This window comes from Adiantum capillus-veneris, chromosome 2 (assembly GCF_014529385.1).
Source record: "Adiantum capillus-veneris isolate H3 chromosome 2, ASM1452938v2, whole genome shotgun sequence".
In the NCBI taxonomy this organism is placed as follows: Eukaryota; Viridiplantae; Streptophyta; class Polypodiopsida; order Polypodiales; family Pteridaceae; genus Adiantum; species Adiantum capillus-veneris.
The window spans coordinates 136,700,275-136,714,357 of NC_140932.1; the positions used below are offsets into that span (position 1 = coordinate 136,700,275).

Here is a 14,083-nt window from a genome sequence, read left to right on the forward strand (position 1 = left end):
TCAGGACACAGAAAGGGAGAGCATGATGGTGCAGGAGCAGTTGTGAAAAGAACCTTGACCCATGAACAGCCAAAACCTAATGGAGCTACTTTGCGGTGTGCAGCTGATGTGGTTGCTTATTACCAAGACAACCTATCGCGCAGGGAGCACCTTCACACTATCCTTCAAAAGAAAGGGAATGTACCCGTGTGTTCTGGGAGGTTAAAGAGGGGGAAGTGAACAGGGAGGTGAAGTGGAATTGTGTCACTGTGGCAAAAACTCGCTTTCTGCATGCTTTTTGTGGCCACAACCCTAGGGATCCAACTGCCCTTGCAACAAGAGCCTTGGCATGCTTCTGTGATGCATGCATGCACGAAAGATGGAATTGCTGCATCAATAAAGCTCACGTGCAACCTTGGGATTATCATACTCTACTGCCATTACCTGATGAGGCTGTGTCAGATTTGGAAGATGAAGCAGCCACCTACGATGACTTCACATACAAAGGTCATCATGATGTGTTGAGTAGCGCTCTATGTGCTGGCGACACATTTGCTGTAAATCCAAATGCTTCGACCAACGTCGAGGATGTGGATTTATACCTGGTCAAGTGTGTTGCAGCAAAGGAGAAGGTGGAGAAGGGGTACCTCGATGAGTGGGGCAATGCAATTGATAGAGGCTCATATGTTGTGCAAGGTATGTATTACAAGAAATTGGATGCATACACCTTTAAGCTAGACCACACGCAGCCCATCGTCCACGTACTTTCACATTTGGTCTGATGTATCAAAATACCCATGGAGCACATCCCAAGGAGACGGCAGGTGTACACAATCAACCTAGAAAGCTATGAAGCAATCTATAATAGCATGCCCTTCAGCTGTTAAGTTGTAATCACTGCATCTTCAATATACTTCTTGCTCGGATATAATGCAGTTTTATCAAAAACTTGGGTATCTTGTGTCTCTTGTGTGCTTTGTGTATACATGGCTTTGGTGTCTATCACAGAGGGGTCTTAGTTTAAGAGAGATCATTTGTACAACCTGTCTCATTGTGTTTTGTGGGTATGCTAATTAGCATAAATGGTATGCTAATTAGCATACCTTTTGCTAGTTTTCAAGGAGAAGAGATAGTAGCTTCCTGTATACTATGTACGATAATGCTAATTAGCATACTGTTTACGCTGATTAGCATAAACTTATATGTGCTAGTTAGCATAAACAATATGCTAATTAGTATAACTTTGTTGGTTTTCAAGGAGAAGAGATGGTAGCTTTCTGTATACTATGTATGCTGATTAGTATACTATGTTGTGAGTGGGATTCGCATTCTGTGGGTATGCTAATTAGCATAGTTTACACCATTAACAGTATGCTAATTAGCATAGGTTTGCTGGTTTCAAAGAGAAGAGATAACAGCTCTCTGTATACTGTGTATTCCAATAAGCATTTCATGTATGCTAATTAGCATATTGTATGTTGGTTTCAAGAAGGGATGGCAGATTTCTATAGACTGTGTATGCTAATTAGCATATTATGCTGTGAGTGGAAGTTAGCAAAAACAAAAATCCGCAGTATGCTAATTTGAGGAATGCTAATTAGCATACCAAGCATTCTAATTAGCATATTTTTTATGCCAATTGGCATAGACAGTATGTTGATTAGCATACCATTGCTGGTTTCGAGGAGAAAACATGGCAGTTTCTATATACTGTGTATGCTAATTAGCATACTATGGTATGCTGTGAGTGGAAGCTAGCACAAAAAAAAATGCTCGATATGCTAATTAGAATGTATTCTAACTAATTAGCTACTTTGAGTATGCTAATTAGCATGCATGGTATGCTAATTAGCATACTGTTTTGGCTATATTAGCATAAACAGTCTGCTAACTAGCATAAACATTATGCTAATTAGCATACCTTTGCTGATTTCCAATGAGAATGTATACAAATTCAATGTTTTCAAGATGCCAATAATACACATAGTATTGTCTTCAAAACAAGAATAGTACAGGATTTGATCATTACTATATGAAGTGACAGTTGGAATAGTTACAAACATTGGAAAGGCAATTTACAAATTTCCCTCATAATGTTATAAAACTGCAGAGAGCCTCCTACTTTGGATAAGATCGTGGTTTAGCGCGCTTGTACACTCGCTTTTGCCTAGTGTCCGTTTGCTTCTTTGTTTGCTGAGCTTTTGGGTCTCGCTGGAATTCTTCTTCTGTTTCCCTTTGTAGCCTCTCTCTCTTATGTCTTTCAGCTTCTTCATCAGCCTCCCTTTGTCTCCTACGCATGGCTTCATTACGATGGGCTATTGTATGGCGGTGTATTTCTGATTCTAGCTTCCTGATCACTTGATGTGAAAAAAAATATGGGGCAGTATCAAACGCATTTTCAGTTGTATACGCTGCCGATCCTCTGATTACAGCCATAGGAACAACCATCTGCTCAAAGTATCTAACGGGAAGTTTTGCCGTTGTTCTTTGGTCTGGTCCTCTATCTTAGAAGTAACAAGCCAACTTCCTTCAGGGTCCTGGCACACTTTGTACATACTATCGTCAATAATTAGACTGTTTTGTGGCCCAAAGTTGCAGTTCTTCCAAAACAATCTCAAATCCTTCAAGAATACAGGCTTATTATATATCTGCCAAGGTTGGCCAGTACAATGACCTTGTGTAAAAACACCTCTCAGCTTATCTTGCTTCTCTTTGAATATTGTTTCTGATATTGCATTCACTTTAGGTGCCATGCTGGTGCTCCATATATACACATGGAAAAAACGGAGGCACCAATCCAAAAATTTGTGGCTGTCTTTGCGACAAAATACCAACCTCCTATCTTGTACATTGTACTTCATCATTTCCCCTACATGTTTAGGGGGAATGTCATCGTGCATTGGCTCTACAACTTGAACAAGCAGGCCATTTACATCAAGAACCAAAGCGCGCCCCTCGTCTGGCAATGGCTTTGGCACGCATATTGGGTCTGGCAATCCATACCACTCAGCATAAATAACTTCCCCCGAGGGATGAACATAACTAAAGTACTCATTTATTTACGTTAAGTGTTTAAGATAGCTAGCGAGGCGCTTCTCAATCTCGGATTTTTCTTTTTGTAGTTGTCTAGCCTTGGCAATACACCGCTTTCGTATGGTTTTGCATGCAATGGCATAATTCAAATCATGCAGGGCAACTAACTGCTATTTCTCTTGCCCTGTGACACATAAATGGTATCGAATAAAGACATCATAAAGGACAAGCAAAAACTAATGAACTGTTGCACATTAAAATAATATTGAAAATAGTTTTTCCATTACAAATATCTAGAGAGATACATGCCACAGGGTGTGGAGCTTGCTAACACTACATAACTTGGACATAATAGGGATCAGATTCAACATAATTTCTTGCAAGCACGTGAGCGAATGGATTTCTTTTCACCTCTACTGTGGTCGTTTATGTCATTCAGGGTGCTTGGAGGGGCAACACATTTCTCGTCCCCAGGTTCTTCCAGAATCTATTCCAAGCCACCTTTTCTCTTTAATTTCATTTTGTTTACAAAACCCTGTAGGGGGCTGTCATCAATGGCTGCACAGTCAACCCACTGTCAGTACTGAAACCCTCCTCTTGAGCACTCCTACCTTCCTCCTACACACTCCTAACTGTTTCCTCTGAGACGCTTGTTTGATCATTTGTAGGGGGCTTGGGTTTGGGATGAGTAATCATGATAAAATCTTCATCATCATCATCATCATCTGTTCCTTTACCATCTGCAGCAGCAGCCTCGTGTGCTTTCGAATTATATCGCATTACATCTACCCTTTCTTGCTGTCTATCCAACACATCAGATTCATCATTACAGAGCTTCTCTTCTTTCCTTTGATTGACAGGTGTCTTGTAAGGTTCATATCCTGCATCATTGATACCTATGTATTCCATTCACCCGTTAATTTTCATCGATACCATTATGATTGCTTGTATGCATAATGTGCCAAGTAGCATTCCATGTATGGTATGCATCTATATCGTGTAGACATTCATATTGTCTATGCTAACTATGTTAACTAGTATACAAAGTGTGCTAACCACCATGATTAATATGCGAACTAGCATACAAAATGTGCCAAGGAGCATTCCATGTATGGTAGGCATCTATATCCTGTAGACATTCATATTGTCTATGCTAACTATGTTAACTAGTATACAAAGTGTGCTAACCACCATGATTAATATGCGAACTAGCATACAAAATATGCTAACAAGGAAGTGTGAATATAGTGTGTATGCTAACTAGCAGAGAATGTATGCTAATTAGCATATATAAAATGTTAATAGGGAAAATTGTGTGTATGTTAATGGTATGCTTATGTTTGATAGTGTGCTAATTAGCATACATGCTATGTTAATTAGCATAAATGGTATGCTAATTAACATACAATGTATGCTACCATAGATGGTATGCTAACTAGAGGATAAGTTATGCTAATAAACATAACATCTCTGCTAATTAGCATACCATTTTTGTTGGTTAGCATATTGTGCATGCTAACTAAAATACACATTACGATAACTAGCAAAGAGGTATGCTAACTATAATACAAATTATGCTAGCTAGCTCAAAATGTATGCTAACTAGCATAGAGGTATGCTAACAAGCATACACATTTTGCTAGCTAGCAAAGAAGGTATGCTAACTAAACTTTGAATGCTTGTTAGCATGCACCAAATGCTAGCTAGCATACAGAGTATGCTAATTATCATACCTTTTTTATAGTCATACTTGCATGCTAGCCATCATACTAAATGTTCGAATTAGCATAAGAGGTATGCTAATTAGCATATATAATATGCTAATTAGCATATCGTGTTAGCTAGTTAGCGCACATGGCTAACAAGGTATGCTAATTAGCATTTACAATATTCTAATTAGCATATCTTGTTAGCCAAGGTATGCTAATTAGCATATATAATATGCTAATTAGCAAACTTTTTATGCTAATTAGAACATTGTGTTTAGCCATGTGTGCTAACTAGCTAACAAGGTATGCTAATTAGCATATAAAATATGCTAATTAGCATAGTTTTTATGCTAATTAGAACACTGTGTATGATGACTAGCATGCAAGTATGATAACTATAAGAAAAGGTATGCTTATGCATGATGATTAGCATACCTTTTTCCTAATTAGCATACTTTCATGCTAGCCATCATACAATATTCTAATTAACATATTATATATGCTAATTAGCATACCCTATATGTTAGTTAGCACACTGTGTGTGCTAATTTGCATACCATGTATGTTAGTTAGCCCATAGGGTATGCTAATTAGCATACTTTGTGTCTAACTGGGAAACTCTATATGCTAGTTAGCATGCATGGTTTGTTAACTAGCATAGGAGGTATGCTTATTAGCATACACAGTACGCTAACTAGCATACAAAAATGCCAAATAGTATTCACGATGCTAACTAGCATACAGGGTATGCTAATTAGCATACTTTGTGTCTAACTGGGAAACTCTCTATGTTAGTTAGCATGCATATTTTGTTAACTAGCATAGAAGGTATGCTTATTAGCATACACAGTATACTAACTAGCATACAAAAAATGCCAACTAGTATTCACAATATGTTAGCTAGGATAACTATCTGTGCTAACTAGCATACACAGTATGCTTACCACCATGACAATATATGCTAGCTATATCTCATAGTATGCTTACTAGCATAACTAGGTTTGACAACTACCATACACAATATGCTACACACCATACCCACTAAGCTAACTAGCATACCATATGTGCTAACTAGCATACCTTCTATGCTAACTAGCATAACTAGGTTTGACAACTACCATACACAATATGCTAGACACCATACCCAATAATCTAACTAGCATACCTTCTATGCTAACTAGCATACACAGGGCTAGTGTAGGAATCAAGGCTGGATAACTGTTCCTTAACATTATCTTACCAGAACTCTGTGTGATTGGAGGTCCTTGCCCTATGTCCTTGCCACACCATTCAGCTGGTATCCTCTGATGGGCAGGTGGAAGCTCTACATTCGATCCCCAAGGAGCATGCAGCAACAAAGCAAATTAGGTGATAGGTATGCTCACATGGAATTTTGACCATTACACTGATTGTGTACTTCTAGTGGTAGACTACAGCCAGTACACACGTTTCTTGTTGTCCCATCGCGTTCCCCTCCTATACACTCTGTAAAAGTGTCCATAGCTATCTTGCATAGGGCAGTGGGGATGAAGGAGCCTTGTATCATCCTACTTATCTACATGAGAAGCTGCAATTAACTATTGTAGGCGTGCACTTTCGCTTTCTGCACCTCCACATTAATCTACAAACCAATCAAAACAGAGGCATGGTAAGTACATAGGATAGTTGTGCACATATTCAAAACATAAGGTTTAATCACCAAAACCATTGGCACTTACATGAAGATATGTTATGTCAATAAACAGCAGTGGGGGTGTCCTCACTATGAGGAAACCCCAAACCATCCAATGTCTCCTTCAGTGTCTCGATCTTTACCTTGAGCTCTATTTCTCTCCTTGCATCCACACTGTCATTGAGGCCTAAACACCGCAATTCATTCTCAGCATCATGAAGCTTATGTCTCATAGCAAGTACTACAGGGCTGACCATATCATGGCTTGCTTTCAAAACCCTCGCAGCTTCAAGCTCCTGACCTGCATTCTTGAGCTGTTGTTTAGCATCCTACAGTCGATTTTTGAGATGGTCATTTGCACTCATGATGTGCTGCAAATCAGAGAGCTGGAAATATGACATGCTTGCTGTCACTTTGTGAGAGCTGTTAATAGAGAGGGGTGTTTCCCTGGTAGCAGAAACAACATTCGGAGCTACTTGGCCATCGCAATCGTCCTTTGTTTCCACGGAGCCCTCCTCTGTTTTTTGACTTGAGGGGTAAGTATTACACACCCTCCACTTTTCAACATGGGCATTGTAGTATCCTTTTTCTCGAAGGTCCTTCAAATGCTGGACAACAAACTCAACCCAATTGAACTGCATGATTGAGCCACTTGCAATTGCCACTGGACTGAATTGTTTTACAAAACCCTTCGCAAAAGCCGAATTAATTTCCATGTTGGTGGGGGGCTTCTGGTACACCCTGTAGTGCAGCTGAAGTACTTGGTCATACATGTCACCACGAATGCTACTGCATTTGAAGCGATATTTGTTGTGATCCTTCACCTCTCTTAATACACTAAACCACTCCAAATCTGTAATCTCCTCCCACTTCACGAATCTGGGGTCATCACCGTCCATGGAGAGGCCATGGACAACATTAAACTCTTCTGCTGTTACACAAAACTTTTCCTACAGTGAGATGTTCATCTTGGGAGCTTTCCATCGGCGTGCACATCACACAGGATTATAAGATTAAAACTTTACAAAACCCCACTAGAATAGGGTTGTCAAGTAATTTATACACAGGCAATTGCGCGGGCTCTCCTTAGATGCAATCATCTAAGCATGCACCTTGACTGCCTAAGGCAATGCACAAGCACCTAATCAGTGTGAGAGAATCCACAATTAGATTGCAGCCAGGGGCTACTGCAAAAAAAGCATATAAGCTGAATGCATAGTCATCTTTGTTTATTGTAGCATATGCTTACCAACACAATTTTCTCATGGGTGAGAGGATTCACTAACAGATTAGTAGTTGGGGCATGCTGGAGAAATGTGTCATGCTTTGCTTGATTTACAACTTCCAATATGGCCCCCTCATTGAAGAGAGAGAGAGAGAGTACCTGAGTCCTGCTTCCCCTTCCCTGAATGCATGTACTTTGACATTGGGGATCCGTGGGAATTAGAAGCATTCAATCTTTTGCAAGGTGGAGGAGAAGCAACAGAACCTTTGTCCCTCAACTTCCTTCTCGGTGGAGTACTGTCAAGATTGCTGTCAAGGTGGCTGGTGAGCTATCCTCCACTTGGGTTGACTGCTAGCCTCTCACTGCAGACCTGCTTGCAGCTCGCAATTGCTTTCCTCCCTCTCTCTGACATGTGGCCCCTGCGTTGTGCTTCCCTCCATGCTTCATGACTACACCACTACCTCAACGTAACGACTGAGCTTAATTGTTAGAGATTTTAAAAATATTACGATTCATTTTTTCAAAGTCCAAGTATTACACTTTGTATAGTTCATGATGGTGGCCCACACTATTGAAAAAACATGACTGTCCTATCCATGTGTTATGCTTACAATATGTGCTTGTTGGCATATGTTAACTAGCACAAAAAGTGCGACACATTAACATGATTTCACACAGCAGTAAGCACAATCTTTCCAACTCCCTGAACCGGATAAGAGGCATTGTTGGCACAAGTAACTAAATTCCCATGAGGGACAGACTCAAGAGAGGTGAACAAATCATGATGTGAGATAATATGCTTTGTAACTTACCACTGTCAAAATACCACACATGTGATCTATAGCACACTGACATGCATGCATCATGGACAACAGGATTATAGGTACACTCTGCACCCAAAGCCCATTCACATCAACATCAACATCACAGTCTCCTTTCACAAAAGACTCAACAATAGTTGCAGTTGTAGTGGAACTAGCATTTATAGTGGAACCACCCTCTTTCTTCTTAGCCTCTCTGGCCTTCAACTTAGGAACTGCTTGATAAAGTGATCATTAGCTTAACAATAATGGCAATGCATCTTCTTTTTTCCCTTATCACCACCAGAATCTCCAGACGAATTGCTACCAGCTGAAGCATTAGGAACATGTGATTTTCCACTCGCTGTGAAGAACAATAAGAAGTGGTTGCATTATTGTTACCACCCTTTATTTGAGTAGCAATAAAAGCCTAGTCAACTGCACGTTGTCTAGTCCTGTTTTTTTTGGAAAGTGACTCTTGCAACAACAATGTGCACAATGCATCAAACTTGACAACTTTAGGATTTCCTTGGGTCATGAGTCTCCAAGTACTAGCAAAAATTTGATAAGAGTCTGGCCATGATGCACAAGGGAACTGTCAGAAATGACTTCACCTATAGAAATAAAGTTCTCATTAATATCCTTGACACCAACAAGAAATGTGTCCATATCATCTTCCTTATGCATAATCTTCGACTCCAACTCTTTACGCAGCAATGCAATTTTTGCCTCATTGTGGCTTGCATAAATACTAGCCGAATATTTCAAGCCTATTTTGCAGATTTCTCTAAACAAATGTGAGAAGTAATGGTGCGCTTCAAAGACAACGCAATCAATGCATGAGCTTGTGCATCCTTTACATCCCGACAAGCTTGTTCTACCGTAGGCAAAACAACTCTAACAACAGCAATCCTTGCAGCAAGACTTGCAAAATATTCCAGACGCCCTTTGACACAAGAACATGTTGCATCATGTAAGCCCACATAGGGTAATTATCCCCATCCAATCTATCCTCAATAGCAAACATGTTGAACACATCTGTGTTATTGTCAACCATGGTAAATGTTACACCTGATGTGAAAACTGCCTGAAAAGAGGAGAAATGAAGCAGGAATAACATGTGCTATATAGCACACACCGTAGAAGACTATAAGAGACTTGTTAAGCAAAAAATGGCACTAATAGAAATTATGCACAAAATGACAAAATAACCTGTGCAATATTGCCTGTAGTGGAAACGGAGACTGAAATGAGCCCGAATCAAAAATTTGAGCACCCAAAAATTTTGTTGACCTGCAAATACTTGCTAAAGCTCATAGAAATCGAAGAAAGTGAGCAGGCATGTGATGGAGCTGCTGGCGACTAAGCTCGAGAGGACGCAACCTGCTTTGATACCAATTATTGGAATTAGGGTTGCACGAAAACACACACAGCTTGGAGAAGAGGAAGGAAGCTCAAGGCACACAACAAAGAGTGTTTTACTTAGTGTGCAATGGAAAGATAGATAGCCCTAGAATGAATGGGTGCATATACAATGCACGGGGGGGAAAACCTCCTAGTGAGGGAAAGAATGTCCTGACGGTCCTAATTGTGTTCACACACATCACTACCACATGCCATATGGTAACAATTAATATATATATATATATATATATATATATATACACACACACACACACACATATATATACACATATGTATGTATAGAATTTACTAGAATTATGCAAGGTGAAGCTTCACTTTAGCATTCTAAAACAATAGAAACAAGAAAAGTCCAGACATGTCTTGATCTGAAATGAAAGGTGAAATAAAAAGATCCATTTAATATTTTACTATCAAAGTAACATTTAAGGTAAGTCTCAATCATCGCTGAATACATTGAAAGTATGCCTGACTCAACTCTCCTCTAAGGCTTCTTTTACAAAGCCAAAAATGATGTGCACATGAATCTAATGTGTCTATAAATTTCTCTAATGTATATCTTGATTGCTTCAAAGAAAATAAATTCAATAGGGCTACATACAAGCCTGCAACAATACAAGAAAGAATATAAAGGTATAGGAACTTTAATACAATGAAAGGTGAAGAAATGAAGCATGAGGGCCTCATAATATATTCACAATCTTTTTATGTAGCAAATATAAAGTCTTTTGATGTCACCAAATTTCATTTTTGAACTACTTAAATAAATTTTCTCTCTCTAGAATTGGCTATTTTAGTGAAAAAAATGAAAAAATAGAAAGGTCAATTATGTACAATGATAGAGGAATGTGTTCGTGAACTAGAGAGTTCTAAAAATTGAATATTTTTTTCAAAAGTGTAGACGAAATTCAATAAGGATTCAAATGGATTTTATGGGGTGAAGACGAGATTTTTCCGAGTCTAAAAGAGTCCAAAACGGATCCCAAAAACCTTTGAAAGTGAGAAGGCTAACCAAAAGGTAGGAATGAGAGCCAATGTTTTATTATCCACACATGCCCTAAAGCTATGTGGAGATAAGAGACGTGGTCCACAAACCTCTCATGCAAAAGAGAAGGTAAGAGAAGTTGTTTTAAAAATAGAAAACTACTTTTACATGACCTCAGGTGAGTATTTTTTTAAGAAAAGGTGTTTTCTGAAGAAAAAAACTCATACGCCTTATCAAAAATGGCAAGATGAACAACTTTATATTTCATAGTTTTTTCATTTGAGGACCACAAACGAGAGATTTCTTTGTTTTTCTACAGGACTGCCCTAGAGAGAGTAGGGAAACTTCTGACTTATTGGCTCTTGAAGCTCCATGAAATCCTTAGCCAAAAGGAAGCTCTCCATGTTCTTCTCATGGTGATCTCATCATCCATCTCTCACTCCCACACAAGTCTCCATAGCTACGGCTGCTCAAGATTTTACATGATCAACTACACAAGTTACTACTTCTTAATGCTTATATATCTTCTTTTCAACTTGATTCTTGCTTAATCCCAATACATCCTATCATCTAGGAGTTGTTTAGGGCCTTGGGATTGAGTTCAACGAGGTGTTTTAAATGAAAAGTCTAATCACAACCTCTATCGAATATTAGAGCTTTCATCTCTTCAATTTGTGGAGTTAAAGTGTAATTAGCCAGTTGTATTAACCAAAAGCTCTTCTAAAAAAGAAACATTAATCTATACAAAGACATTTTGAAGGGGGGGGGGGGGTGTCAGCTCCAAAAAGTATGGCCCTCAAATGGTGTCAAATCTCTCTCTCTCTCTCTCTCTCTCTCTCTCTCTCTCTCTCTCTCTCTCTCTCTCTCAGTACATGTATGTGATGTGTGATTGAATCTAAGTTAATGCTTTCTTTACAATTGTCATTCTCAATTATGCTCAATGTTACACAATTGATTTATTACTCTAGTTAATTTGTAATTTTTGTTGCACTTTAATCCCAATTCTCTAACATTGATATTAGAGCATATCTAGGTTAGGTCTTTCTTTTTGAAGAAAGGGTGGTTCTAGAATTGAGCATGAAGGTTTGAATTTATTCATTAACTATTTTAAGTGAGTATTGGGATCTATTCTCCTATATAGTTTGCAACTTAAACACCCTGGGAGTTGTCGTATTAATAGTGGACCCTTATGAGGGTTACCTTTGGTTTTATATTATTGAGCATACACTCTCAAAAGGATTTCATTAGCTTCAAGGTGAGAAATGTTATGACCCTACTCTCTTCCTTGATTAATTAGAAGAGTTTAAACCAAAGGTGTTTAAGATCTGAAGAGCTTTCTCTTGATTCACAAAGGGAAAATTATAGCTGTCATTGTTCACCCAAAATAGTTATATCTCACAAAAAAAAATTCATTCACAAAGCATCATCACTATGTTTGAACAAAATCAAGAAGAGGAGAGTGCGATTGACTTCAACAATTTGGATTTACACAATGATGCTGCAACTGCTGATGGAATTTGGGTAGTTGAATTTATTGCTTGCAAGTTACAAGAAGCTATTAAAATTTTTTCTTTGTTAGGCCGTGGTCCAAATACAACTACAAACAAGGAATCTTATTATCCTTACTCCCAAAGAAGATCCTCTAGTGAAGTCTCGTAAAAAGACTTCAAAAAGGGAAATTTCTATCCAGCGAAAGAAGCACTCATCTCTATAAGAAGAGGAAGAAGCCCTTAATGTGAGGAAAAAGGAAAGAAGATCTACTAAGATTTCTCTAGAAATCTCCTATGAATACAGAAGCTAGTGATGTGTCATCTAATGCATATGTACATCCTAGGAGACGTTGAAGAATTCCTTCACCATCACTTCCCTTTGGGAGGATAAGATCTTCATACTCTCATTCTTCTTGTCGTTCTATGGAGAGTGAGAAGAAGCTTGAAAAGAGATGGAGAAAGAAGAAACCATCCAAATATCCATCATCATCAAGCTCATCTGGATCCGAGATTTTCTTCTACTACTCATATAGAAATTTAAAGCACAAAAGAGGAGAGACCATCAACGCTCTCAAGCTGCCTTGAAGAGAGCATATTGCTTAAGAAAGTTCAAGGAAGGAGGTAAAAGCATAGCCTTCCTCTCCTTTGATGAAACTTTCCGCATTGTGGACAAAGTTCTAAGATTTATCGAACAATTTGATGCTGCCTAACTCCTAATGTTGCTTTGCATTTCCAAAAATCAACCTCCCATCAATGGTGGGCAAGCCTTCGCTCCAAGAGAGAAGCTCCGACATCTTGGAAAACATGTCGAGTTTCTATCTTGAAGTGATTCTTATCTAGCGGGGCTCCTGACCAAGTGCTTATGGCATGGTGAATCCTAAAGCTTGATGATGGAGAAAACATGCAAAAATATGCGGAGAAGTTTTGGGATCCAGCACCATGCTACAATATACAAGCACGTCACCTTCTTGGAGAAAAATAAAAAATTCTATGTTGGGCTACTTGAAGATTGGAGAAAGTTGAAACTATATTAGTACTACACAAAGACCTTGGACCATTGTGGAGGCTATCCATCTCTCAATGGTAGCCTCAACCATCAAATTCTAAGATTTGAACAAGGGTTCAAAGCCAAAGAATAGGAGAGACAAGCAATAGAAGAAAGTAAGAATTTAAAATTAAGATGTTCCTACCACAACCTAGAAGCCTGAAGATAAATCTGGCTACCAAGGTAAGAATCAATTATCTCCTAAAGACAATAGTGTTATTGTATGGATTCTAGATGTTTTAAATGTGGTGAACACGATCATTCTTACCTTGCACGCCCTCAAAAGCATGCAAATAAGGGACCCCCTAGAATTGCAATGGTATCCATTTAAGAAGAGGGTAGTCTTCCACCTAGAATTCCCTTATGCTTATGCATGGGAAAAAGTGAGAGAACCTAATGCACTCATCCTCTTTGATTCTAGTTCCGTACACAGCTACATATTTGTGGGATTAGCATTAAATCTAGGGATGCAAAAAACATATGCTGCTAAAGGACCCTTCGAAGGATGGGAGACTCCAGTCACATTTTTGATTGGAAAGTTAAGGCTTCATGTTTAAGGATATATGGACAAAGAGGATTTTCTCATCTCTCCACTCAAGAATGAAGATGTGCTGCTTGGAGCACCATGGTTTGATCATATGGCTACTTCCATCAAGTTTCCAGAGAGGTTGCATTTTAGCACAAGGGTAGAGACATCACTCTATGAGTCAATGAGAAGGGGAA

The 14,083-nt window shown here is 38.8% G+C and overlaps 1 pseudogene; it reads left to right on the forward strand.

The window, feature by feature from the left end:
* Positions 1-347: 347 nt before the first annotated feature.
* Positions 348-866, forward strand: LOC147463711 (uncharacterized; annotated as a pseudogene).
* The last annotated feature ends 13,217 nt before the right edge of the window (positions 867-14,083 follow it).